General features: G+C 35.7%; 1 protein-coding gene across 24 annotated transcripts in view; it reads right to left on the minus strand.

Annotated features, from left to right (window-relative positions):
* The window catches only part of CLOCK (clock circadian regulator), a 137,500-nt gene that overhangs the window by 81,947 nt on the left and 28,036 nt on the right, over positions 1-27,517 (minus strand). For 6 of the 24 annotated variants that reach the window (XM_044387755.3, XM_048211763.2, XM_026508925.4 and 3 more), the window contains one exon: positions 1,329-1,420. The gene's annotated coding sequence lies outside the window, so the exon portion shown is untranslated. Of the gene's footprint in view, positions 1-1,328; positions 1,421-7,125; positions 11,016-11,238; positions 11,337-23,345; positions 23,489-26,895; positions 26,983-27,517 lie in introns of those variants that run through there. The other 18 variants (XM_044387760.3, XM_026508917.4, XM_026508916.4 and 15 more) reach the window with 9 other exon arrangements.

Below are 27,517 nucleotides of genomic sequence, written 5' to 3' on the forward strand. Positions count from 1 at the left end.
AAAAAAAAAAAAAAAAAAACCTTCTACTTTAGCTTTAGTGGAGTTTCAAGAAGAAATAGAACTTAATTGCATTTTTTGCCATCTTTAACTGGAAATTCCCCATTCTCTGTCAATTTTAATCAGGCTTTCACCCTCACACACTCGCACTGAGATTGTTCACTCTTATTAGAGTTATAAAAGACATTCATGTTGCCAAATCTAATGGCTGCTTTACTCTCTATTTTACCTCTTAGTAGCATATGATGTAAATGATCACTTCTGCATTTACTACTTTTCTTTTTTCCTTCTATGACAGAACACTTTCCTGATTTTTCACCCATTTCATTGGCTATTCCTTTTTTTTTTTTAAGATTTTATTTATTTATTTGACAGAGATAGAGACAGCCAGTGAGAGAGGGAACACAAGCAGAGGGAGTGGGAGAGGAAGAAGCAGGCTCCCAGCAGAGGAGCCTGATGTGGGGCTCGATCCCAGAACCCTGGGATCACGCCCTGAGCCGAAGGCAGATGCTTAATGACTTAGCCACCCAGGCGCCCCTCATTGGCTATTCCTTCTCCTCTGATTAATACTGGCATGTCCTAAGGCAAAATCCTTCTCAATCTATGTACACTTCCTAGATAATTTCATCCACACATACTCCTGTAAGTATCTCTCTATGCCAATAAATCACAAATCCACACTCCTGGACCAGATTCTCAACTTCAGAGTCTTATATCCAACTACCTTTGATATTTCTACAGATCTTACAGGTAGCTAAAATATTATACAGCAAAAGAGAACACTTGACTTTCTTAGAGAGAAAGCACTTCTTACAGAGCACTTTCTTACAGAGCACTCTTTATTTCTGCAAATTTACAGAATTTGGTCCTCTCCCAGTTTTCTTCTCCAACCTAAATTCCATATACTCTTCCCCTCATTTATTCTTGCCATTCAGATCTTAACTCAAATATTCCTCTTCAAAGAGGGCTTTCAAATATTTTGTTATTTCTTTCAATAATGAAAGCAGTCACCAGTCTCTATTACATTATCCATTTTAATTCTATGCATTGAACAACAAATGTTTCATTGGTTTATTTATTATTCGTCCTCCCTCCCTTTAGAATGTAATCCTAATGAGAGCAGGGACAATTTCTGTCTTGTTCATCACTGTATTTTCAGTATCTAAATTAATATCTGAATATAGCTGATACAATAAGCATTTGGAATAAATTAAAACAACAGGAAAAATTTTTAAATAAAACATTCCTCAAATTAGTATGTCAAAATAAGTTTATGGATTCATTTATATATTTTGCTGGAAATATACTCTAAGATACAACCTTTTCATTACCTTTTGTATTTTTTGGATCTTTTGAACTGGTTCTTCAGAAAACTATAGGTTCAATGTATTCTTCTATATGGCTGACCATCACTCTCAGAATTCTGTTTAAACAACAAAAAAATTTATTAGATTTACCAACTTACATAGAAATTTATCATGAAAAAGTTTTAAAGTAATTTTTTAAATATAAAATTTAGAATTTAGTCACAAAAGTGTACATAACAAATGTTGAACTTGACAAATTATTTCTGAGACAACAGCTTACAGAATAAATGAAAACAATAATTTAATTCTAGTATAGAAGTTAAAACACAAGGTATAAATAAAACTACAAAAATACATTAATAAGATACACAATAAAAAGATGGAATTTGTGATGTCAATACCAATGTGCAGAAGGGAGAGACACGTAAAAGAGTTCTGAAGCGCCATCAGTTTAATACAGATTGTCAAAACCGTAAGACGTTTTATATAAGACCTATGGTTAAGCACAAAGAAAACACCTATAGAGAATACGCAAAAGGAAATGAGAAAGGAATCAAAGCATGTCACTAAAAAAAAACAAAAACAAAACAAAAAAACCCAACAACAAAAACAAGAAAAACAAAGACAACAGGAGGAACCAAGTGACAGAAAACTACAAGACAGTCAAAAACAAATAACAAAATGGACACAGTAAGTCTTCCCTATCAGTAATTACTTTAAATGTAAATGGACTGAAGTCAGCAATCAAAAGACAGAGTAGCTAAATGGATCAGAAAAAGTAAGATCCAACCATCTGCTGTCTACAACAGATTCACTCTAGATTTAAAGCCATACAGAGGATGAAAGTGAAAAGATAATCTATGCAAACGTAATCAAAAGACAGCAGGAGTGGCCAGACTTATATCCAACAAAATAAACTTTAAGTCAAAAACTGACAAGAGGCACACACACACACACACAAAAAGACATTATATAATGATAAAAGGGTCAGTTCATCAGGAAGATGTATATACACCCAACATCAGAACACCTGGGGTTTGAAACGAATACTGATGGAACTGAAGAGTGAAACAGATAGCAATACAATAATGGAGATTTCACTACCCCAGTATCAAAAAGGATAAAATATCTAGACAGAATACCAAAAGGGAAACAAGCAACTTGAATAACATTACAGACCAAATCAACTTGACAGACATATACAGAACATTCTACCCAACAGCAGCAGAATACACATTCTTCTTAACTGCACATGGAACATCCTCCAGGACATATCACATATTAGGTCACAAAATAAGTCTTAACAAATTTAAGAAGATTGAAATCATGCCAACTATCTTTTCTGCCAACAATGGAATGAAACTAGCAATCGATAACACAAGGGGAACTGGAAAATTCACAAATATATGAAAATTAACACACACACACACACAAGCAGTGGATCAAAGAAGAAATCAAAAGAGAAATTAGAAAATACTTGGGAGACAAACAAAAACATAACACATCAAAACTTAGGAGATGCAGCAAAAGCAGTACTAACAGGGAAGTTTATAGTGGTAAATACTACATTAAAAAAGAAAAAAAAATCTTGGGGACACTTGGGTGGCACAGTGAAGCGGCTGACTCTTGGTTTTGGCTCAGGTCATGATCTCAGGGTCACAAAATCAAGCCCAGCGTCAGGATCCATGCTCAGCACGGAGTCTGCTTGAGATTCTCTCTAACCCCTCTGACCCTTCCCCCAGCCCTGCTCTCTCTCAAAAATAAATAAATCAATCTCATAAATAAATAAAATAGAATCCAGTTTAAAAAAAAAAAAACAGAAAGAACCAAATCTCATAATTGAACCCTAACTTTACACCTCAAGGAAGCAGAAAAAGAACAAACAAGCCCAAAGTTAGCAGAAGGAAGGGAAAATAAAGACTAAAGCAGATGTAAACAAAACAGAGGATAAACAATAGGAAAAAAACGAAAAGGAGTTTTTAGAAAAGATCAACAAAATTGAGAAACCTTTAACTAGCCTAAGAAAAATAGGAGAGAAAACTCAAATCAGAAGTGAAAGATGCAGTACTACAACTGACACCAGAGAAATACAAAGAATCGTAAGAGACTACTTACTGTGAACAATTAGACACCAACAAATTAGATAACCTAGAAGAAATAGATAAATTCTTAGAAATACACAACCTACCAAGACTGAATCATGAAGAAGTAGAAAAATCTGAACATACATATATAACTAGTAAGGATACTGAATCAGTAATCAAAAACCTCTCAACAAAGAAAAGCCCAGAACCAGATTCAATGGAGAATTCTACCAAAAATGTAAAGAAGAATTAATTAACATCAATCTTTCCCAAACGCTTCCAAAAAAATTGAAGAGGGAACACATCCAAACTCATTTTATGAACCTAACATCACCTTGATGCCAAAGCCAGACAGACACTACAAGTAAAGAAAACTACAGGTCAATATCCCTAATGAATATAGATGAAAAAATCCTCAAAATACTAACAAGCCAAATCCAAGAGAAAAGGGTAACACGCCGCAACCAAGTGGGATTTATCCCCAGGGTGCATGTTTCAACATACAATAATCAATCGACATGACACAGCAATTCAACAAAACAAAGCATAAAAATCACATGAATATGTCAATGCAGAACAAGCATTTGACAAAGTTCAATACCCTTTCATGATAAAAACACACAATAAACTAGGAACAAATAAAAATTTTCTCAAGATAACAAAGGCAATATAGGAGAAGCCCACAGCTAACACCATGAACAACAGTGAAAAATCAAAAGCTTTCCCTCTAAGATGAGAAACAAGGCAAGGATGTCCACTCTTACCACTTGTATTCAACACTGTACTGGAAATTCTAGCTAGAGTAACTATGTAAGGGAAAACAAGGCATACACAAATCAGAAAGAAGTAAAAAAGTAAGATGACATGATCTTATATGTAGAAAACCCTAAAGATTCCACGAAAAAGCCATTAGAACTAACAAATGTCAAAGTTGCAGGACACAAAATCAACACACAAAAATCAGTTGCACTTCTATATACACTAACAACAAACAATCTGAAAAGGAAATTAAAAAAACAGTGTCATTTACAATAGCATCAAAAATAATAAAATTATTAGTAACAAACCTACAAACCTACAAAACAGTGCTGAAAGAAGTAAGATACAAATACACGGAGGGAAGTTTACAGTGGACATACAGAGGATGTTTATAGAAGCTTTAGTATCATTAAAACATCCATACTACCCAATGTCATCTACGGTTTCAAAATCTCTTATCAAAATCCCAATGGCTGAAAAAAAAATCCTAAAATTCGTATGGAACAACAAAGGATCTCAAGTAATAAAAAACAATCTTGACAAAAAAGCTGAAGGCCTCACACTTCCTAACCTGTAAACGTATTACAAAGCTACAGTAATCAAATGGTATGGAAGTGTCATAAAGATGAACACACAGACCAATGGTAAAGAACAGAGAGCCCAGAAATAAACCTAGGCATATACGGTCAAATCATCTTCAACAAGGGTGCCAAAACTAAATAATCAAAAAGCATACTGTCTTTAACAAATGGTGCTGGGAAAACAGTATATCCACACGCAAAAGACTGAAACTGGAGGGACTCTACCTTACACCATACACAAAAAACAAACTGATATGGATTAAAGACTTAAATGTAAGACCTGAAACTGTAAAACTCCTAGAGGAAAAGAAAGGGGAAAGCTCCAGGACACTAGATTTGGAAAATATCTTGGATATGACACCAAAAGCAAAGGAAGCAAAAACTGACAAGTGGAACTCCTTCAAGTAAATAACTTTTGTGCAGCAAAAGAAACAAGAGTGAAAATGAAACCTACAGAATGGGAGAAAATATCTGATAACCACATATATGATAAGGGATTAATATCCAAAATACATAAGGAACTCCTACAACTCAGCAAAACAACAACAAAACCCACAAATAACGCAATTTTAAAAATATGCAAATGACTTAAATATTTCTAAGACACACAAATGGCCAACAGATATATGAAAAGATGCTCAAAATCCTTAATCATAAAAGAAATGCAAATCAAAACCACAATGAGATATCACATCCCTGTTAAAATGGCCGTTATAAGACAACAACAACAAAAACAGAAAACAGAAAAATAAGTTTGGCAAGGATGTGGAAAAATTGGTACTTTATTCACAGTGGGTGGGAATATAAAATGGTGCCGCTGCTATGGAAAACAGCACAGAAATTTCTCAAAAAACTAAAAATACAGTTATCATACGATCCAGCAATTCCACTTCTGGGTATTTATGCAAAAGGAATGAGAACAGGATCTCAAAGAGATCACTGTACTCCTTCCTATATGTTGACTGCAGCATACGCACAATAGCCAAGAGGCGGAAACAACCTAAACAGTCCATGGACAAACGAATGGATAAAGGAAATGTGGTATACTTACAATGGATTATTTAGCTCTCAAAAATAAAGAAATCCTTTCATACTTAACAACATGGATGAATCTTGAGCGAATTATGCTAAGTGAAATAAGCCAGTCACAGAAGAACAAATAATGCATGATTCCACTTACATAAGGTGTCTAAAGTAGTCAAACCAATAGAAGTAGAACGGTGGTTGTCAGGGGCTTGGGGGAGGTGGGAATCAAGAAAGCTCTTCAGTGGATATAGAGCTTCATAGTCACACAAGATGAAAAAGTTTCAGAGATATGCTATACAACAATGTACACAGAGTTAACAGTACTGTACATGCTTAAAATTTTAAGAGAGCAGATTTCATATTATATGGTCTTTTCTCTCCATCCATTTAATCTATATATGTCTTTATATTAACAGTGGGTATCTTGTAGACAACATATAATTGGATCTTGTGTTTTAATCCACTCTGACAATCTCTGTCATTTAATTGGTACGTTAGGCTGATATTCAAAGCAATTATTGATTTGGTTGGACTAACATCTCCATATTGATTATTGTTTCTATTTGTTGCCCTTGTTCTTTGTTCCCATTTTTGTCTTCCACTCTCTGTCTTTTGCCATTTTCAGCATCTTAAATGATTTTCTGAGCAGTTTACAGGATTCCTATTCTCTCCTTTTCTTAAGCATATTGGTTATGTTTCTTTTCTTTACATTTTTTTTAGTGGTTTAGTGGTTTTTACTTTTTCAGGTGGTTACCCTGGAGTTTACAATATACTATTTAAGTTTTTTTCTTTTATATAGAAATATATTTTTTAAGTAACTTCTACCCCCAACATGGGGCTCAAACTCAGGACCAGGTGCCCCTACAATATACATTCACAACTAATCCAAGTTCACTTTTAGATAAACTCTATACCACCTGACAAGTAGTATACCTTATAATAACCAAATAATACTAATTTCTCTCTCCTATCCCTTGTATTATTGTCATTCATTTCACTTATATATAAGCACTTATATATAAGCACTTATATATATACACACACACACACACAAGTATACATGCTCAAATTCATTATTGCTATTATTTTGAACAAACTGTTATGTGAGGTCAATTAAGAATAAAAAGGGTAAAAATAAAAGGTTTTTGTTTTTTTTTTTACCTTTACTTACTCCCTCTTCAATGTTCTTTCTTACTTTACAAACTCCCAAGTTTCCGACCTGTCCCATTCTCCTTCTCTCCAAAGAACTTTTTACATTTCCTGCAAGGCAGGTCTACTACCAACAAACTCCCTCAATTTGTTTGAGAAAGTCTTTATTTCTTCATTTTTGAAGAATAATTTCACTAGGTTGGTGAGTTTTTTTCTCAATACCTTATATATTTCGCTCTACTTTCTTCTTACTTGCATGGTTTCTGAAAGAAGTCAAATGTAAGTCTTTGTTCTTCTACATGTAAGGTGTTTTTTTCCTCTGGCTTCTTTCAGGATTTTTTTCTTCATATCTGATTTTCTGTAGTTTGAAAATGATACACCTAGGTGTTGTTTTGGGGGACACTTTAAGTCAGTAAGTATTTAAGGATCAACAGAAGTTCAAGCTCTATATGAGATTATAGGTACTTAATAAATTGAAGTAACTCGTTAACAACAAGGAATTTCTTAGGACTTTTCCTGTAATAGATGGTGGCACAGACTGATGACAGGATCTAAAGCATTAGAACACCAACTGGACAGAGGCTGCCAAAGTATTTAATAGTTTTCCTGTGAATTAGTTCTCAATAGTTCAAATACTTGCTTTAAGAATGCCAACGAACATATATGAATTATATATAATTTACTTTTACTGAAGTCTCTGCATCAGCTAATACAAAAAAGGTCATGACCCAATAGTGACTAATAATCATTTTTACACAATATTTATTAGAAAGTCAACTATTCACATTCACATATGACTGGTTCATATTTCATTTTTCCCGCTGTCTCCCTACTTCGTGTGTGTGTGTGTGTGTGAGTGCACATGTGCACACTTTAGTTTTCATTTTCACCTTCAAAAAGGAAAATCAGGGTGAATTTTACTCTAATTTTTTGGTGTTGAAAACTTCAGGAACCTGTCAATTTCAGTTATTAATATTCTTTCACGGACAAGGAAAATTCGAAATTATTGTGTTCTTACTATTTTTCATTGTAGAAGTGGAATATATCACTATAACATTCTCATTGACAATATTCTTCTAAATCATGAGTTTCTTCAAAACAGGAGTAATAATTTACTTATTCATCTATTAGTAGGACCTGTCAGAGTATTTGGCAAATACTAAACACTCAACTGGCACTGGTGAATAACTGAATTAACTGAGACCAATTCAAACTTACCACAAATTCGTGTAAAACTTTACACTCGAGTTTGCTTCTGACCCACCCAATGTCCACTCTAAATTTTTTATTTTTACTTTAAGATTTTATTTATTTGAGAGAGAAAGATTGAGAGAGAGAGAGACCATGAGAGGGGGGAGGGTCAGAGGGAGAAGCGGACTCCCCGCTGAGCAGAGAGCCGCAGACAGGGCTCGATCTGGGGACTCCAAGATGATGACCGAGCTGAAGGCAGTCGCCCAACCAACTGGGCCACCCAGGTGCCCCATTCTCAATTTTTTTCAATAAAGAATATAACTATATATGCAATATAACAGTAACAAAAAAGGATATTTTTTATAGCAAAAGATATATTTTTGAGAAAAGGGGATTTCTGATAAAACAATACTCTGGGAAATTGAAGGAATCAAAAATAAATGGTCTGAGTCAAAAGCATCAGAGCAACAGGACTGAGTTCCTAAAATGTGCATGAAGCAAAATTCAGAAGCCAGATCCCTGTGTCCTAGTTGGTTTTAAGTGCTTTGGGATAGCGTTCCCCAGTCAGAATTAAAGCAGCTAATAAACAGCATGCTGGAAGAGTCAGTACAAAACGCTTAAGACCTGTAAATTTAGAAAGGCATAGATGGAAATCTTTGGAAAATAACTTAACCACCCTAAGCTTCAGAATTCTTAGCTAAGAGGGTTCTTGTGAAGAATAAAAGATACAATGCATAGGGATACCTACTTTTATTAACAAAATAAACACAAATGGCAATGCCCCCTCGAAATAAACAAAAGGCTTAAACATTTGCAGTATGACAAGGGGTTAATATCTTTACCACATAAGGATATTTAGAAGTTACTCAGAAAAATGTTAAAATCCAACACCCCCCTACCCCCCCAGGCTTCCAATGGATTCACCAAAGCAGCTTTACCCAACGAGGGCCCCGGGATCATCTCAGATGCCCAGTGAAGAGAATTCCCAGGAAGGCTCAGCTGCCTCTCAAACTATCTCTGAAATATTAATAAAGAACCTTAGTAAATTGACTCTTGGCCCTAGTATCAAACTCCCTTCCCCTCTACCAGAATATCCACCCCAACAGCAGGACAGAGAGAAGAAACCACTGGGCTCGTTGACCACATCCTCAGCAGCAGGAGGGGTGGAGTAAGGACTTTGTTAACTGCTCAGAAAGAAAGGATGGAAAGGATGATGCAACTGATTGAATACCAGTGCTATCTCAACCAGTGGGCCATGCTTCAAAAAGAGCTACAGCAGAAGGAAACAGGCTGAATCAAGAGTGAAAAGATTTAGACGTAGTCATCATTATTGCCTGTATCATAAAGATCTTTCTGAGGATACCAGCATGGAGAATAACTGTAACACAGAGCCAATGTAAACATAAACTTAATTCTTGTACTGTTTCTTCTTGCTAGTAATTTCAGGAGCATTATGCAGCAGCTTGGGAAAGCTGCTCTATGTTAGGACAAACTGTGTAATATTTTTACAATCTATGATATAAGCTCTTTTTTTCTCTTTTCTACCTTGATACCAGTAATTGTGAGGAATCCTGTAGTTTGCATTTGAATGACTTCAATATACTTCCACTTTTTGATTTGACCTAAGGAAGCGGTAATAGGTTTTGAGTGTGGCCTGTGTGTTTGAGAAGCCTGAAGTCATTAAGATAAAACCTAACATCAAAAATTGGAAGCTAAGTAACTTGTGCAAAAGGAATACACGGAAAACTCTGGTTGGTTTGGTTAGAGCATAATTAGGGCAAGATGCATAGCCCAGATTTTCTGATTTTTCAAAAACTGAATTGTAATAAAAAATTTTTTGATGTGCTATTTCAATTTTCAGTAGCAAATGTCTGTGTAGAGGCACTTACTAAAATTGAGACTTATTTGAAAAAAATAAAAAAATAAAATCCAAACCCCCAAAATGAGCAAAAAGTGAAATTAAATGAGGCACAAAGAAAACAAATGGCTAATAAATGTAAAATTACTCCTGGCTAGAAATCAAAGAAACTTAAACTAAAAACTTGTCATAAATATTCATGATTCCTTAAAAATTACACTTCATATATTTATCATTCAGCAAATATTTACTGAGCACCAGTCCAAGAGTCCAACACTACGCTAATGGTAGTTTTACAATGGCAAAACAGACATAGCAACTGCATTTGAGGCACTTCCCAGAGGCATGCGCAAAATGCCCCGTGAATACATATGAGGGACACAGAGGTTCAGGAAGCCTCCTGGAAGAAGTAATCCCTAAGTTGAGATCTGAAGGATGAGTAAAATTCACCAGGCCAAGAGACAGAGAACTCTGATGCCAAAAGAACAATAAATGCAAAGGTCTGGAGACATAAACAAGAACTGTAGTTTTAGGGTACTAAAAGTAGTTCGCATGATTAGAGCAAAAACCTAGGGACAGGGTAGGGTAAAAACTGGGGTAAGAGATAAGAATGATGAGGTGTGTATATCATGAAAAGCCATGTGAAGTTTAAAAAAAAAAAAATCACCTGCCCCCTCAATGGCAACATGAAAACAGTGAAGTAGCTTTAAGCAGGGAAGTGACATTAATAGATTTGTTCTTTTGAAATATCATTCAAACTACAATATAGTGAAAGGAATGAAGAAGGCAAGACTAGAGTTAGGGAGACTAATAGAAGTAGGTTATTATAATAGTTCAGGCAAAATAACAGAGAGACAGAGGTCATATAAATGTAAGAATTTTAATAAATAGGGGCACCTGGATGGCTCAGTCAGTTAAATGTCTGACTTCAACTTAGGTCATGATCTCAGGGTCCTGGGATCGAGCCCCTCACTGGGCTCCTCACTCAGTGGGGAGTCTACTCTCTCTCCCTCTGCCCCAGCCCCCACTTGCACGCACTCACTTGCTCTCTCACTCAAATAAATAAATAAAATCTTAAAAAAAAAAGTTTTAATAAATACTAAGATGACTAGACAGAACTTGGTAATTAATAATCAGAAGTGCGGGTCAGGAAGCAGTTGAGACTATCACCCAAGTTTTGGCTTGGATGCTTCCGTGGGTTTGATAGGAAACATAGGAAGAATAAGCTGGAGGAAAACAAGAGCTAATGATGTTGAAAGCAGTGGCTACATTTAACAAATACTTACTATGTGCCCAGCATTCCTCAAAGTCTTCTCCCATTTAAGACTCTCAACAATCAAAGGAGGTAAGCTCTATTATTATCTCCATTTTACTGATGAGGAAACTGAAAAAGAGTATAGGTAAGCTGAGCAAGGTCAGCAATAAAGCTGAGATATGAACGCTGATAGTTTAGCTTGAGCTATGCTTTTTTTTTTTTTTTTGGTTTAATTTATTTATTTGACAGAGAGAGAGAGACAGTCAATGAGAGAGGGAACACAAGCAGGGGGAGTGGGAGAGGAAGAAGCAGGCTCCCAGCAGAGGAGTCCGATGCGGGGCTCGATCCCAGAACGCCGGGACCATGCCCTGAGCCAAAGGCAGATGCCCAACGATTGAGCCACCTAGGCGCCCCTTGAGCTATGCTCTTAATCACTGTGTTACAGATACCTCACATGTACTTTAGATGATGAATTCAGTTTTAGACACCTTGCATTTAAGATACCTAAGGGATATGCAAGATGAAAAACATCCAGCAGATGGTTAGAAGTGAGCTTGGCATTTACATCTTGTAAATGCCAAGATGTAAATCGGGAGTCATCAACATAAATATATAAACTAAAGACAGTGATGGGATTTTCTAGGAAAAACATATAAGAAAAAGAAAGGCTAAGATTGAAACTGAATGAAAATTAGTATTTTAGAAACTAGAAGAAGACTAATAAAATGGGAAGGAGGCAGAGCAAGGAATTTAAAGAAATGAGCTCTGCCTATACTCTGAAAACTATAAAACATTAATGAAAGAAATTGAAGATGACACAAACAAATGCAGTGATATTCCACGATCTCGGATTAGAAGAATTAATATTGGGGCGCCTGGGTGGCACAGTGGTTAAGCGTCTGCCTTCGGCTCAGGGCGTGATCCCAGCATTATGGGATCGAGCCCCGCAGCAGGCTCCTCCGCTATGAGCCTGCTTCTTCCTCTCCCACTCCCCCTGCTTGTGTTCCCTCTCTCGCTGGCTGTCTCTATCTGTGTTAAATAAATAAATAAAATCTTTATTAAAAAAAAAAAGAATTAATATTGCTAAAATGCCCGTACTACCCATAGCAATCTACAGATTCAGTTTAATACCCATCAAAATGTCAGTGGTATTTTTCACAGAATTAGAACAAATAATGCTAACATTTGTATGGAACCACAAAAGATTGCAAATAGCCAGAGCAATCTTGAGAAAAGAACAAAGCTGAAGTTATCATAATCATAGATTTCAAGATATACTACAAAGCTATAGTTATCCAAACAATATGGTACTAGCACAAAGATACAGAGATCAATGAAACAGAATGGAGAACACAGAAATAAACCCATGGTCAATTAATCTACAACAAAGGAGGAGAGAATACAGACAGTGTCTTCAACAGATGGTGCTGGGATATGGAATATTACTCAGCCATAAGAAAGTGTTACTATTAGTGACAATATGGATAGACCAAGAGGGCATTAAATTAAGCGAAATAAGCCAGACAAATACCATATGATTTCACTTATATATGGAATCTTAAAAAACAAATAAAAATAACAGAAACAGACCCATAAATACAAAGAACAAACTGGTGGTTGCCAGAGGTGGAGGGAGGGGGGTCAAGGGATGGGCAAAACGGGGGAAGGGGAGAGATACAGGCTTCCAGTTATAGAATGAATATAAGTCATGGGAATAAAAGGCACAGCACAGAGAATATAGTTAATGGTACTGTAATAGTGTTGTATGGTGACAAATGGTAGTTACTCTTACGGTGAGCACATCATAATGTAGGATTATCCAATCACAATCTTGTATACCTGAAACTAATGTAACACTATGTGTCAACTATACTTCAATAAAACAAAAATTTTTAAGTAATTTAAACAAAAACCAAACAAAAAAAAAGAAATGGGCTCTGAAAACAGATTTTCTGGGTATGCACTATAGCTTAGTCCATTTATTAGCTGTGGGTCTCAGACTAGTCACTTCATCTCTATGCATCTCTTTTTTCATTTTTAAAATGGAGATAATAGTAGGTACATGCAGTTGTCCTTAGGATTAAATATGTTACATGTTTGGGACAGTATACAGAAAACAGCAAATGAATTTTAAATATGATTAGTGGTAACAGTATCACCTAGATGGCAAAGGATCAAAGAGACAGAAGAAAGCCAAGAAAGACTAGCTGTCACTAAAATTACAGAAAAGAGTGTTTTAAGAAGTTGACAATGTTAATACTGCAGTGCAGACAAGATAATGACTCTAAAATGTCCACTGTATTTAATAACAAAGAATTTGATACCTCTGGTGAGGGAGATATGAAACAGACACTGACCACTGCTTTAAGAGAGTAAAGTGGAAATCCCTTTCTTAAAGTTTGGTGAGAAAAAGTTTAGTGAGATGTATCAACTGCTTGAAAATATTTATACCCTTTGACCCAGTAATTTTACTTTAAGAAAAAAGGGAACAATCAGAGGTGTATCCAAAGTTTTATATTCATTGCACTATTGTGCACAATCTAGTAAAGTTATAAAGAATTTAACCATCTAATAGCAGTAACAGTGGCATCAAGATATATCAAACATAAATTGAAATAAGCCAAAAGTAAAACTGTAGTTATTCCTAAGTAGCTTATGAAATTTTAAACTTTTTTCTTTAGTACGTTCTAAAATCTCTCCTATGAACATGCACTATTATTATAATCAGAAAAACTTAAAACTGCTGCCTTTTTGTTTTTCTTTTAAAAGTCCAACATTAGAGCCCTAGCTATACATAAGGAACATAAACTACATGTTTATCCATTCCAGAAAACAAAATATGAGTAACAAAATAACATGTTACTGTTACAAAATAAGAGTAACAGAGGCTATTTTTCTATGTACTGTTGACATAATTTAAAGGAAAAACTTAATTTCATCCAATTATCAATAATCTTTAAATTATTAATTTAAAATGATTAACACAGGAACCTGGGTTTAAAAAAATGTAAACTACAATAAATCTTTTTCTAACCTAATAACCTATTGACCCACTGACCTACTTTGGAATTTAGGTTAGTTAAATCTGATATCACAGATATTCCTGGCACTGATGGATCTATTAACATTAATTAAAAGTAGTGCTGAAATTTAATTGACTGGTATAATACAAAACCCAAGCATCAATCCTCAACTACGTTTATCATCATTTATAAAAAATTCTAACTTGCTTCTGCAGAGCACTCAATGTTTGTATTATAGCTAAAAAGATTATTCCTAAAAGAACAATTTTAACTTGTAAAAAAAGATTCAAATACTTTTTAAATTAATTGTTTAACGTATGAATAAGGATGAAATTAAATAGTTCTTAACTTACTCGATACTAAATGGGAACATTAGCCTACCCAGCCTACCCCTACAACGGATATAAAATATTAGCAAGATGAAAACATTCTTAACTCTATATAGCAGTTTCAGAGACTAAATGAGAACTGACAGTAAGAACAAGAAACATACCCCAAACCAAACTTTTATGAACCAGACGAAATTCTGGCTCAAGACAAACAACAAATGGCCAGAACTCTCTGGCCTTTCAAAGGTCTAAATGCGAAGTATTTTTGAAGCCTCATTAAATACACAAATACTAAAAAATCAGTACAACTTTCTTAGTAGGACACAAGACTATTCCAATGATTCAACTAACGTATTTCTTTAAACGCCTGAGGTCCCTATTCATGTAATGGACTGATCTGGTCCACAGAATATAGGAGCACCCTACTCCTTTTTCAGAGACTAGACTGAGGCCTGAGCCTGTCCCCAGCCTCCACTGAGTCCCAGAGAAGATCTGAAGGTGCAGAGCTGAAGCCTGAGTCACAGAGTGAACTATACACTGAACCAGGTACCATAACCCTGAAGCTACACTCCCCCTACCCCAGGCCTCTTTACTAGGATCAGCAGGAAGAAAGAGGGGGCGCTGTGGTAGGCTAAGTAATGGCACCACTAAAAAGATCACGTCCTAATCCCTGGAGTCCATAAAATGTCACTTTACACGGCAAAAGGGACTTTGCAGATGTGATTAAGGTTAAAGATCTTGAGATGGGGAGATTATCCTGAATGTCTGTGGGTATAGTGCAATCATGTGAGTCTTTAAAAGCAGAGAACCTTTCAGATACATGCACCCTTATGTTTACAGCAGCATTATTTACAACAGTAGCCAAATTATGGAAGCAGCCCCAGTGTCCATTCATAGATGAATGGATAGAGAAAATGTAGTATATATATGTATGTATATGTATACACACACACTGGAATACTATTCAGCCACAAAAAATAATGAAATCTTGCCATTTACAACATGGATGGCGCTACATACAGAGTATAATGCTAAGCGAAGTCAGTCAGTCAGAGAAAGACAAATACCATATGATTTCACTCATGTGGAAACGAAACAAATGAGCAAAGGAAAAAAGAGAGAGGGAGAGAGGGGGAGCGGGAGGGAGGGAAAGGAGAGAGAGAGAGAGAGAGAGACAAACAAGAAACAGACCCTTACACCTCTAGAGAACAAGCAGATGGTTAGCAGAGGGGAGGTGGGGTGGGGGGTGAAACAGGCAGAGGGGATTAAGGAGTGCACTTGTGATGATGAGCACAGGGTGACGTATGGAAATCTTGTATTGTACACCTGAAACTAATATAACATTGTATGTTAACTAAACTGGAAATAAAATTGAAAAAAATTAAAAAACAACAAAAAAGAAACCAAAACCAGAGACTTTCCTGGCTCTGGTCAGAGAGATTATGAAACAGAAGAAGGGTCAGAAAGATACAATGTTGTTGGTTTTGAAGGTGGAAGAAAGGGGCCATAACACAAGGAATGTGAGGCCTAAAGAAGCTTGAAAACACAATCAGCAGATTCTCCCCTGAAGACAGAAAGGAATTTTCCAGAAAGGAATGCACCCCTGCTGACACCTTGATTTTAGCCCAGTGAGACACATGTGGCACTTCTGAGCTTCAGTACTGACTATAATACATTTTTATTGTTTTATGCCATTAAGTGGTAATCTGTAGGACAGCAACAGAAACATAACAAAGTCCAAATATCTCTGGCTGCTCTTGATAAATTTGCCTTTCTTAAATATCTCCCCCTCAATATTTACAATAACCTGCCTTGGAAACAATCAAGATTAATCCCATTATGCCCTATTTTCCTTTTATATCAGTCACCAAGAGAGGCCCAAGACCCTCCATGCCCCCCCAACACCATCACCTGGATTCTTGTCCTTACATATTCTTTATATCCCTGCACTGATCCCTTTCCCCTTCCTTTCCCAATTTCCAAACTCCTTTAACAGTGTTCTCTGGAACTCACAGTGATATCATTAACAAAACCTATTTCCCCAACACGTTGTTGCACGCTCTCTTCACCTTGCTTGCACCAAATGAAACCCCACTCTACTCTAGAAGTTCTGCTCTAACTCCAGTCCTTCCAAATGACAGCTGTTTTCCTCTCCCATGTCACAGATGACTAGGTCCTAGTGGTGAGGCGGACCTCCTTGTTCCTCACTGTCATTGCTGAATTATTCCCCTTCATCTCCTCCCTAAATTATCCAGTTTTGAATCTCATGCCTCCAGACGATATCAGCTATTACCCTCTCCATGTTATAACCATTTATAAACTCCCAGAATAAGCCCTCTCATTCCCTCAGGGCTGTTACTCTAATACCGCTTCTGTGGCTGTTTTTTAATGTCAATATCTGTAACAACGATCCTCTCAACATGTCAGCCAGTCAGTTCCTTCACTTCCTGTCCTCTGAAATCCTGTGCACCATCCTACTTCCCATTCATTCCGAGTCATTCTAGAACTCACCATTAGAAATAATTACATGCCTCCCCATATTGTCTGTTTAAACACTGATCCCTCTACAGCTCACACAAGCTGAGATAGCTAGCATGCGATCTGCTTGATTCAAAACCACAAAATACAGATTTTTTTTTTTTTAAATTGGCAGTACAGCTCTAATTCATTCATTTATGCCTGCATCTTTTTTTTCCCCCAACCTGTCCTAACCTCCTAATCTTTGCTGGGCCCTCACAATTTCTCACTCCAGAAAAGGCACAAAGGGGCAAGTCAAGTTTATCTGAGATGGTCAGGGAATATCAGAGACAGAGACAGAAATGTTTAATTCTTTTACATGTTTGTCTAAATGCCTTCCTTTTTGCCACTGAATCCTTTGCACATTTATCATGGGTAAGCCACTCCATGAGACATTCTATGGCAAAATGCAATGGCCGCTTACAATTCTATATAACTCCAGTCATACTGATAATAAAAACTACTTATAATTCCAATTTACGGCATTTATTAATACAGGCATAAATCATACAGTGGAGGGGAAACCAAGGCTTCTGAAAGTCATTTCTGTTGCTACATTGCATGGTACCATTTTCCTTTTCCGCTTCATTCTATTTCTCTAGCCTCGTGCCCCATTCCACCCTCACTGTAGACATATTCCCTATTCTCCAACCACAATGAACTTCTCACCATTCCCATGAGGTAGCAAACAAAGACCCCTGGGTAAACAAAAAGGTCCATTCATCAGCGCCCAACATATTATCAACACAAAAGGCTTCTTAATAAACTAGAATTAACATTCACAAGAAACCACATTGTCATTCACATCAGGATTCAATTAATCAGTATGTAAAATGCATGTTGTCAGTGAAAACCTAAACGGATGTACCATGTATTAGTTTCCTCTGGCTTCTAAAACATATTACCACAAACTTAATGGAATGAAAAAACACAAATTTATTCTCTCCCAGTTCTGCAGATCTGAGTCCAATACAGGTCTCACTGGGCTAAACTGAAGGTGTCAGCAGGGCTATGTTCCTTTCTGGAAACCTTAGCAAAAAATGTTTCCTTGCCTTTACAATCCTCTCAAGGCTGCTCACCTTCCTTGGCTTACGGCTCCCCTCCTCAGTCTTCAAAACCAGCAGCAGGCCATGTGCTTCTCAAGCTGCCATCTCTTCTGCCTCCCTTTTTCCATACAAAGACCCTAGTAATTGATCATATTGCACCCACCCAGATAATCCAAGATAATCTTCCCAACTGTAATTCCTCTTTGCCACTTAACCTAACATAGTCACAGGTTCTGGGAATTACGGCATGGACATCTTGAAGGACCATTATTCTGCCTACCACATTCCATGACCAGAGAAGTCTCTCTTTGGTGAAGACAAAATTAAGTATCTTAGGGGAAGATAAGACATTAAAGAATAATTTGATCAACAGACAAACAACTACACCACCATGCCAGATAGTTTGTAACCTTTTTATTTTGTTTTGTATTATATTAGTGAAGTATTGTAACTTCTGAGCTATCTTTTCCTTTTACGTTTCTTCAAGGGAACTGAAAAATAATGTGGATGATAATTCATGTTCCAGGAGTTCAGCTGCAACTTCCAAGCCTAAAATCATTGCTATATGGCCCCAGGAGGCTCTATGTCTGTTTCTTCTGAATGGCAAAAGTTAGTTTAATGTCCAAAAGAATATGAAAGCATACTTTCCCTTTTGGACAACTATTTCATGTGCTATATGCATTTTAAAAAAGGCATAATTTATTAAGCATCAAACAGTTGTCCAAAGAAGATTAATTAAATCCAATCCTTTGTGGATTGGCCTGTTTTAAAAAGACAAGTGTATGTAAATTTCTTTTTTTCCCCTCAAGATTTTATTTATTTATTTGAGAGAGCGAGCAAGCAAGCGAGGGAAGGGGCAGAACAAGAAAATATCCAAGGAGACTCCCGCTGAGCGTGGAGCCTGATGCAGGGCTCGATCCTGCAACCCATGATATCAGGACCTGAGCCAAAACCAAAAGTCGGTCACCTAATCAACTGAGCCACTCAGGTGCCTCTGGGTATATGTAAATTCCTGAAATGGATCTGAGGAGAGGGGAGAAGAGAGGGAGGGAGAGGAGCAAAGAGGTAAGGGAGGGCGAGAATGAACGAACAAACTATAAACCTAGTACAGAATTTCATTAGTGATAAAAATCTCCAGGGACCTGTTAGGAAATTTGATTACTAAGTAATATTATGAAAATATTAGGCTTAGGGCTAGCTCACGAGATATTTAATAAATTAAAACTAATATGTATAAATATGATGATGTTTTGACATATTATATACTTCATCAATGAGGCCACCAGACCCATGTAAAATGCCACTAAGAATATAACAACTTTTAAGGCTGCAAGTATTCCTCTTTTTGCAGTATAATCACTTTATAAAATAGGAGTTGTTCTGACCTATTAAAACCTGGATAAACTGCCAGGTTGGTTTTGTGTAGCCAAGTAGGCCAAGCAAGTTCACAACCATGTGAAAACTAGTTCAAATATGTTTAGATGCATCCTGAATCACAGATTATTCAGAAAACTACCATATAGCATTTCTTCACTAAAATCATCATTATATCTACATTTTAAGATAAAATGTACTTCCTTTACATTGTAAGATTTTGCATGAATCAGATATATGCTATCCATTTTCACTTTTCTGTCTTACCCTATTTACTTTCAAAACTTTGAAATAAATATATGTGGGTCTCCTAGTTGACGATTACTATTTTTTAAACCTGATTAAACTGATTTAAACTGATTGCTAGATCCTCACCTGAAATGCTAGGTCTTAGAAAATAGCAGACCAAGACACTATCTGAATCTGTGGAATAGGAAGGGAGATGGGGCTCACGTCGCACAAATGAATCTTAGTAACACGTAAGTAGGAGTAATTAAGGACAAAAGAGGATGCGTGAGTGGCACACTAATTCACAGCCAGAAGGCCTGTGACGAGGTTTCACAAGGTGCAACCTGGACTTGACAAGTATTACATACAGAAGAGAGACATATCCTCGATACAGAAGACACAGGATTTGAGATTTCTATTGATGTATCTTTATGTCTGCTACTGAGCCCAGACAGTAAATTTGTATTTCATATATTTCTTGGTTCTGAAATTTCCATTTCATTCTTTTACATGGTTTCTATTTTTTCAGAGAACTGTGCTTCCATTCATTTCAAGAGTGTTCACAGATATAACAGGTGCTTTTAAGTCTTTTTCTAAAAACTCCATCATTGGATAATCTCAGGTTCAGCCTTTATTTATTGTCTTTTCCCTTAAAAAGTGGTCAGATTTTCCTGTTTCTTGGTATGTCAAGCAACTTTGGATTATATCCTAGATATTCTGAATATTAGGTTATAAAACTCCAGATTCTATTAACGCCTTCTAGATAATTTGATTTTTTTATTGAAGTTTACTGTAAGTTCTGTATTGCCTTCTGTAGGTGGTAGTTCAAATGTCAGTTCAGTTTTTAAAGCCTTTACTTTTACTATGTTATTTGGGTTTATCCTTTGCATGCAACACTCAGGGGCAAGTCTGGATCTGAACAGTGGTTTATACCGTAGTTCAGTTATCTAAGTCTTTGCTGTGTTTCTTTGGATCTGCTCTGTGCATGTATAGCTCACAAGTAAGGTAGGACCTTTGTGGGTTCATACTCAATTAGGGAATCTCCTCTCAGCTCTCTTCTCCCTGAGATCTTCCCAGCATGCTGCAGTTTCCAGCAGTCCCTTTCCCAAATCCTCTGGGCAGAGAAATCATTTCCTCTCAGAGTTTTAAGTGCTAGTGCCACCATGGCAGTGCAATTTTAGAACTGGAGATGGTCTTAGGGCAGGTTTGAGAGAGAAAAAGGAAAATAAGGGGACCCCTCTTCCTTATCCTCTGGCTAGAAATGGGGGTTTCTCTTGAAGTATTGCTAACTGCTACACCCACTGCGCAGTTCCACAATTCAGCCCACCATTTGGTCAAAGCTGGGTCATGGAAAGAAAAAAATGATAAACTCACAATTATACAGGCCACCCTTCAAATTATGAATTCCCTTCAAATTATAACTTCCCCTCTCAACTGGCCTGTTATTAAATTTCAGCCTTCAAATAGTTGGTTTTTGTATTTCATTAGGAAATACATTAGTTCTCCTCAGTCAGAGAATTAAGCTTACTCCATCTTGGTCTACCCACTGTATTATATCCCTGTCCCAACAGACTTTTCACCTAGTGGCTTCAGTAGTCATTGACTGATCATTATCTAGATCCATTATTTCATTAGAAGTTGCACTGTGGTGAGTTTCTAATCCTTTATTTGCTCAGTATTTCTTATCAGCTGTGATTCATCTATGAAGATAAACTTTCCCTCTTAACTATTTGGTTATCCTGGAATATAATCTGTGCAGAAAAACATTAAGTGGTTGATTCTTTCATTTACAAATGATTTTCAGAGTAATGACCTGATACCTGTGAGAACTGATATTTAAATTTCCAGAGAACTTCTCAATCTTTTATATTTGTGTATCAACCTACTGTAGTCATTACATTTTTTAAACCTATTTTCATGAAAATTTTCAAACGTAAAAAGAATAATATTAACCCACATTTCACCTATTTTCAATGATTATCAAATCATGGTCAATCTGGTTACATCTATACTGCCCCTTCTCCATTCCTTCCCACCCTCCTTTGCATTACTAAACGCAAACCACCAAAACTGTGTCATTGCATCTGTAAATACACCAGTGTGAATCTACAAATTACAAGGACTAATAAAAAACATAATCACAATATCATTATTCCTACCTTAAAAAGTTAATAGAGATGTATAGGACCTCCACACACAAAATGAAATTCTGAGAGAAATTTTAAAAGGCCTAAATATATCAAGGTACTACCACAGTTAAGGTATCGAATCTCTCAATATTGAAAGATGTCCAATATATCTAACTTGATTTATAGACTTGATATTAAGCTAGTCAATAATAATATTAAATAACAAATAGTATTAAACTTGCTATTTTTTTTAACTTGCTTACTATAAAGCGGGTTATCCCTTTATTTAGGAAACTGACAGGTTGAATATGAAATTTTTATTGAAATTTAAAGGACCAATAAAAACCAAGGCAATTGTGAAGAACATAATTGGAGAATTTAAAGCAACAGTAATTAGAAGAGTATGGCACTGGAACAACAACAGCCCAATGGAGCTGAACAGTCCAAAAACAGACCCACGAATAAACGCTCACCTGAATTACAACAAAGGCACTAATGCATTACTATAGGGAAAAGATAGTCTTTTTGATAAATAATGTTTGACAAAATGGGTTTCCATATGGAAAATAAAATGAACCAGGAATCTTATCATATACCATGCATAAACCTAAATGCGAAGGTTAAAACAAGTTTATAAGAAAAAACATACAAGAATACTTTCTTGGCTTTGGCACAAAGATTTCTTAAAACACAAAATACCAATCATAAAAGAACAGTTTGGTTAAGATGGACTTTATTAAAATTAAGAAATTTTCTTATAAAGACACACTATTAAAAGAGTAAAGAAGTAGAGGATAGATATCCTCAATATTTAATGCAATAAAAAACTTATCCTAGAAATAAAGAACTCCTACCAATCCATAAGATAGACAACTCAACAGAAAAATGGTCAAATGACATGAATAGGCATTTCTCAAAAGAAGATATTCAAATGGTCAATGGCATATAAACATGTACTAAATCTTTAAAGTTAGCAGGGAATTACAAATTAAAACTCCAATAATTTTTCACCACATATATGGCAAAGAAGCTAATATTAAAAAACACCAATAATTTTAAGTGTTGGTGAGAATATAGAGCAATGAGAACCCTTGTACGCTGTTGGTAGGTATAAAATGACTCAACCACTTTCAAAAACTATGGGCACCTACTAAAGCTAAACAGAAATACCATGATCAACAATTTCACTCTTGGATATTTACTCAAAAGAAATGCATGCATATATGCACCAAAGACATGCTCAGGAATATTCATGGCAGCATTGTTTGTAACAGCCCAAAACTCACAATGATCCAAATATTCATCAACAGAATGGATAAACTGTGCCAATACACAATGAAGTATTACAAAGCAATGAAAAAGAATAAATTAATGTTATATGAATCAACATGGGTGACTCACATAAACAAGATGTTGATCTAAAAAAAGAGTCAAAAGATGTTAAAAACAGACAATACTAATGAACAGTAAATGAAGTAAGAATAATAGTTACCTTTGGAAATGTGTGTTGACTGTCAGGGGGCATTGAAGGAGGCTCCTAGGTTGATGAAAATATTCTATATCTTCATCTCGGTATTGGTTAAACGAGTGTGGACTTCATAAAATTTCATCAAAAGGATACTCAAGATTTATCCACTTTATAAAAAGCATGGTTTAATTCAATGCAAAAAGTTTTAAAAGTTAGCAATACTATATCAGTTCCTTAATTTTTAAATTTTTAACTTTTTGGTCATTTTACTTGGTAAAATTCAGGTCTAGGAAAACTAGATTTCTACATGTTTGCTTCTTAATTGGATACTGAAAGTCATATTTACTTCCTTTTGCAGTAAAATTACTGAAGAATTATTTTGATATATGGTTCCTTCCCATTATGAAGGCAACAGAAAGTCTAGGTCGAAGTTAGACCAGTCCCATTATTTACACCCTAAAATTTCTAAGATGGCTTTTTTTCTTCAGAGACAGTGCACACATGCTGAAGTGGAGGGAGGAGCAGAGGGAGACGGAGAAAGAATCCTCAAGAGATTCCCCATGGAGCACGGAGCCCAATGCCAGCCTCAATCCCAGAACCCTGAGACCATGATCCAAGCAGAAACCAAGAGCTGGATGCCCATCTGACTGAACCACCCAAGTGCCCCTATTAATCAATTTTTCTATATTAAGTTCCAGATCCCCAGTTCCCATAATTTGTATTTGGAAAAAAAAAAAAAAAAGAGGTAAGAAAACTTAAGGCTTCTGAGGTTTACCAGCAGTTTTAGATAGAATTAAATAGCAAATCAAGGCAAGGTGTTAGTATAAGGCTGTTGTGAAAATGAAATAAATTACTAAATGTAGAGTGCTTAGAATATAATGTCTGGCACTAAACAAAAAGCTCAAAAAGGTCATCAATTATGAATACCAGTTTGAGAAACGTTAGAATAGACCCTTACTCTTGAATTTCCTTCAAAATATAACTTAAGGTCAAAATATAATAATGTAAGGTAGTAAAACCAGATCTACATTTAAAAACAAAGCATATTTATGGAGCTAACAGAACACAACAGATTTTTAATAAAACAAGCTGTAGTGGACATTATATTAAAGAACAGTAGCAGGAAGAAAATTAAACACATCACATGTAAGATTTTTTGAAGTTCTAAATTGTACTAATTGGTATTTAACTATGATCTTATGATTTAAAGAACTGAGGAGATAATCAGCAAGAATACTGCTAAAATAAAGACTATCTTTGCATACAGTTTTTACATTTGCGAAGTTCTATTTATCTCCACATTACTATAAAACATTTGTAAGTCAACTTATTAAATCCAGTAAAGAATCATAGAACAGAGTATCTGCACTGAGGAACAAATTAATCATAAACCACCCAACCAAAAAATACTGTTCAGAATAGTACCACCATGTAAACAGAGTATGTGTGAAGGCACTTTGAAAAAGTACAAGCACTGTAAGTGTATTTTTAATGAAAGTAATTAATAATTTAAAAGCAACAGTATTTGGACATAATCTCTAGGTTTTTTGGTAATTGCTAATGGCATTTCTTTAAACTTGTTACTTGGAATACTTTCAAACTTTCAGAAAAGTGTACAAATAGTTCAAAGAACTCCTATGTATATTTTATCCAGATTTATCAATTAACATTCACATAATTTTTTTATCATATATGGATAAACATTTGCTGAGCCATTTGAGAATAAGTTGTATATATCATACCCTTTCACGCCTAAATACATCAACATATGCCTCTCAAGAACAAAGACATTCCCTTAAATAGCCATAATATAGTTACTAACTTCAGGAAATTTAACAATTACACAAAATTTTAATTTAATGTCTATTTTCCAATTTTTTTTTAACTGAGCAAATGAAGTCCTCTAAGGCTTTCTTCCTCCTCTAATACAGGATCCAGTCCAGAGTCATGTACTGACTGCATTTAGCTGTCCGATCTCCCCAGACTCCTTTTACGTGCAACAGTTTTCCTCAACTAAATGCCATTTAAACTATCTGATCTTTACAAGATGTTCTGCAGGATAATATTTTAAAAGCTGGGTTCTTGAGCAAACTATACAGAGAAGGTTCATTTAAGAAAGAGATTCAGTGGATAAGTTGAGGAAGTTTCAGAAGACTTAGATGAGAATATATGAATCTTCCTATCCAAGAGTAGCTTTTAGTATATATATACATTTTAAAGATTTACAACAAGGAGTCTTCTAAGATTGGTAACTTTTGGATTAGTGGTTTATCTTGTCTCTTAAGATGTCAAAATATTACAATATATAATCAACTTAGACAAATAAATCTGGCCAATGATTTGATGGCTATCAGTAAAGAGCAGATCCAGAGAAAATTGCTGTTTTCATCAAAATTCTCTCCTACAGTTTTTTTTTGCCTGTTTTGTTATTTTTTTAATTCTCTCCTACAGTTTACAAAAAACACCCAATCCCAATAAGCAAACCTTTAAAGAAACTAGAATTATTGTGATCACACATAGATGTAATAGGTACTAGAGCTAACTTACAACAGATCTTGTTCTTTTACTCAACACTGACTGTGTGACAACCATGTGTCAGGCCTACAATAGCCATGGAGGCATCCATTGTTTAAAAAACAAGCATGGTATCTACCCTTTGGAAACCTGTAATTTAGTAAACCCAAGACCCCTGCTTTCAGATAGGAAAGATACTATTTTTTCCTATTTTGAAAATGAAGCTACTAGCACTCAACCTATAAGCACTTCTCCAACCATGAAGAGCATAGATCAGCTAACTTATCCTGTAAAGGGTTACACAGTATATACTTTCTGGGCCCTAAGGTCTCTGATGCAACTACTGTACTTAAATTAACTCTGCCACTAGAGCATGAAAACAGCCATACACAATATGTAACGAGTGGCTGTATTCCAATAAAGCTTTATTCATAGATGCTGAAATTTGAATTTCATATCATCTTCATGTCACAAAATAGTATTCTTTTGAGATTTTCTTTTCCTCCAATCATTTCAAAATGTAAACACTATTCTTAGCTCATAGGTCATAGAAAAACAAGCAGCAGGCTGGATTTGGTATTTTGCAGACTCCTGACAGACTTGCTTATAAGCTGGAGCTGCAATGGGTGACTGGCTCTTCTTTAAGTCATCAACTAATTCTTTATCGCTATACTTATAATGCAACAGGAAATAATTCTTATTTTTTCAGTCATTTGCAAATCACCTTCATCTCAGAAAAAGATATTAAAAATCTTACTTCTAAATAACTGAAAAATTTTAAGAATTGGTGAAAATACTTCATATCTCCGTGTCAATTATCTTACCAACCAATAACTCTTTACTCCTCAAAAACTTAAAATTCTAAAGATAAATTAAGACTATCAAAGCAAGTAGCAGATCATGCTCTAAATACTTTTATAATACTTTGTCCTATGCTTCTTGCCAGGAGATTGCAAACCTCACTTTATCCAATGATTATGAATTACGCAGGAAAAAAAACCAACAACACAGCATACCTCTGAGCTCAAAATGAAAACTGAAGGTATCTAGTGAAACTCACCAAGTTCTAAAGATTCATCTAAGAAGAATGCAGAATTTTCCAAAGGCATCTTAAACTGTGACAGAATCAGCTTCTAAGTTTCAGCGGCTTTACAGGGAAAAATAAAATAAAAATACTGTAAAACAAGGGCAGCTGTGGAGATGATGTTAGCCAAAGTCTAAGCAACAGTATCTCTGGTATTTTTTTTTTTCCCATGCACGTATACAGCATTAATTGGGGCCTCCTATGTGCCAGGAACTGGGGATGAAGCAATGAACATGTCAGATCCCATCAACCCCTGTGGGAGCTCACTATGTAGGGCAACTCCAAATGAGATGAAAGGCTTTAAGAATCATGACGTTGTGAGGGGAAAGCATGGCAGAAATACAAACCAGTCTGGTGGGAATTGGTTAGGAATGACCTCCTAAAGGAGGGGCATTTAATGTAAGCACGAATAGGATCTGGTCAGACAAAGCAAGGCAAGAGGGAAGAGAAAGTGTTCAATCCAAAGTGAACAGCATGTTCAAAGGGCCAGATATGAGAGAATATGCATTTATGTGGAAGTTAAATAAGTGCAGTGTGGCTGCTCAGAGTAAGAAAAGAGAGAAAAAGAACATTCTCTGAGATGAGATAGATAAGGTAG

The sequence above is a fragment of the Ursus arctos genome, unplaced genomic scaffold (genome assembly GCF_023065955.2).
Source record: "Ursus arctos isolate Adak ecotype North America unplaced genomic scaffold, UrsArc2.0 scaffold_9, whole genome shotgun sequence".
Lineage (NCBI taxonomy): Eukaryota > Metazoa > Chordata > Mammalia > Carnivora > Ursidae > Ursus > Ursus arctos.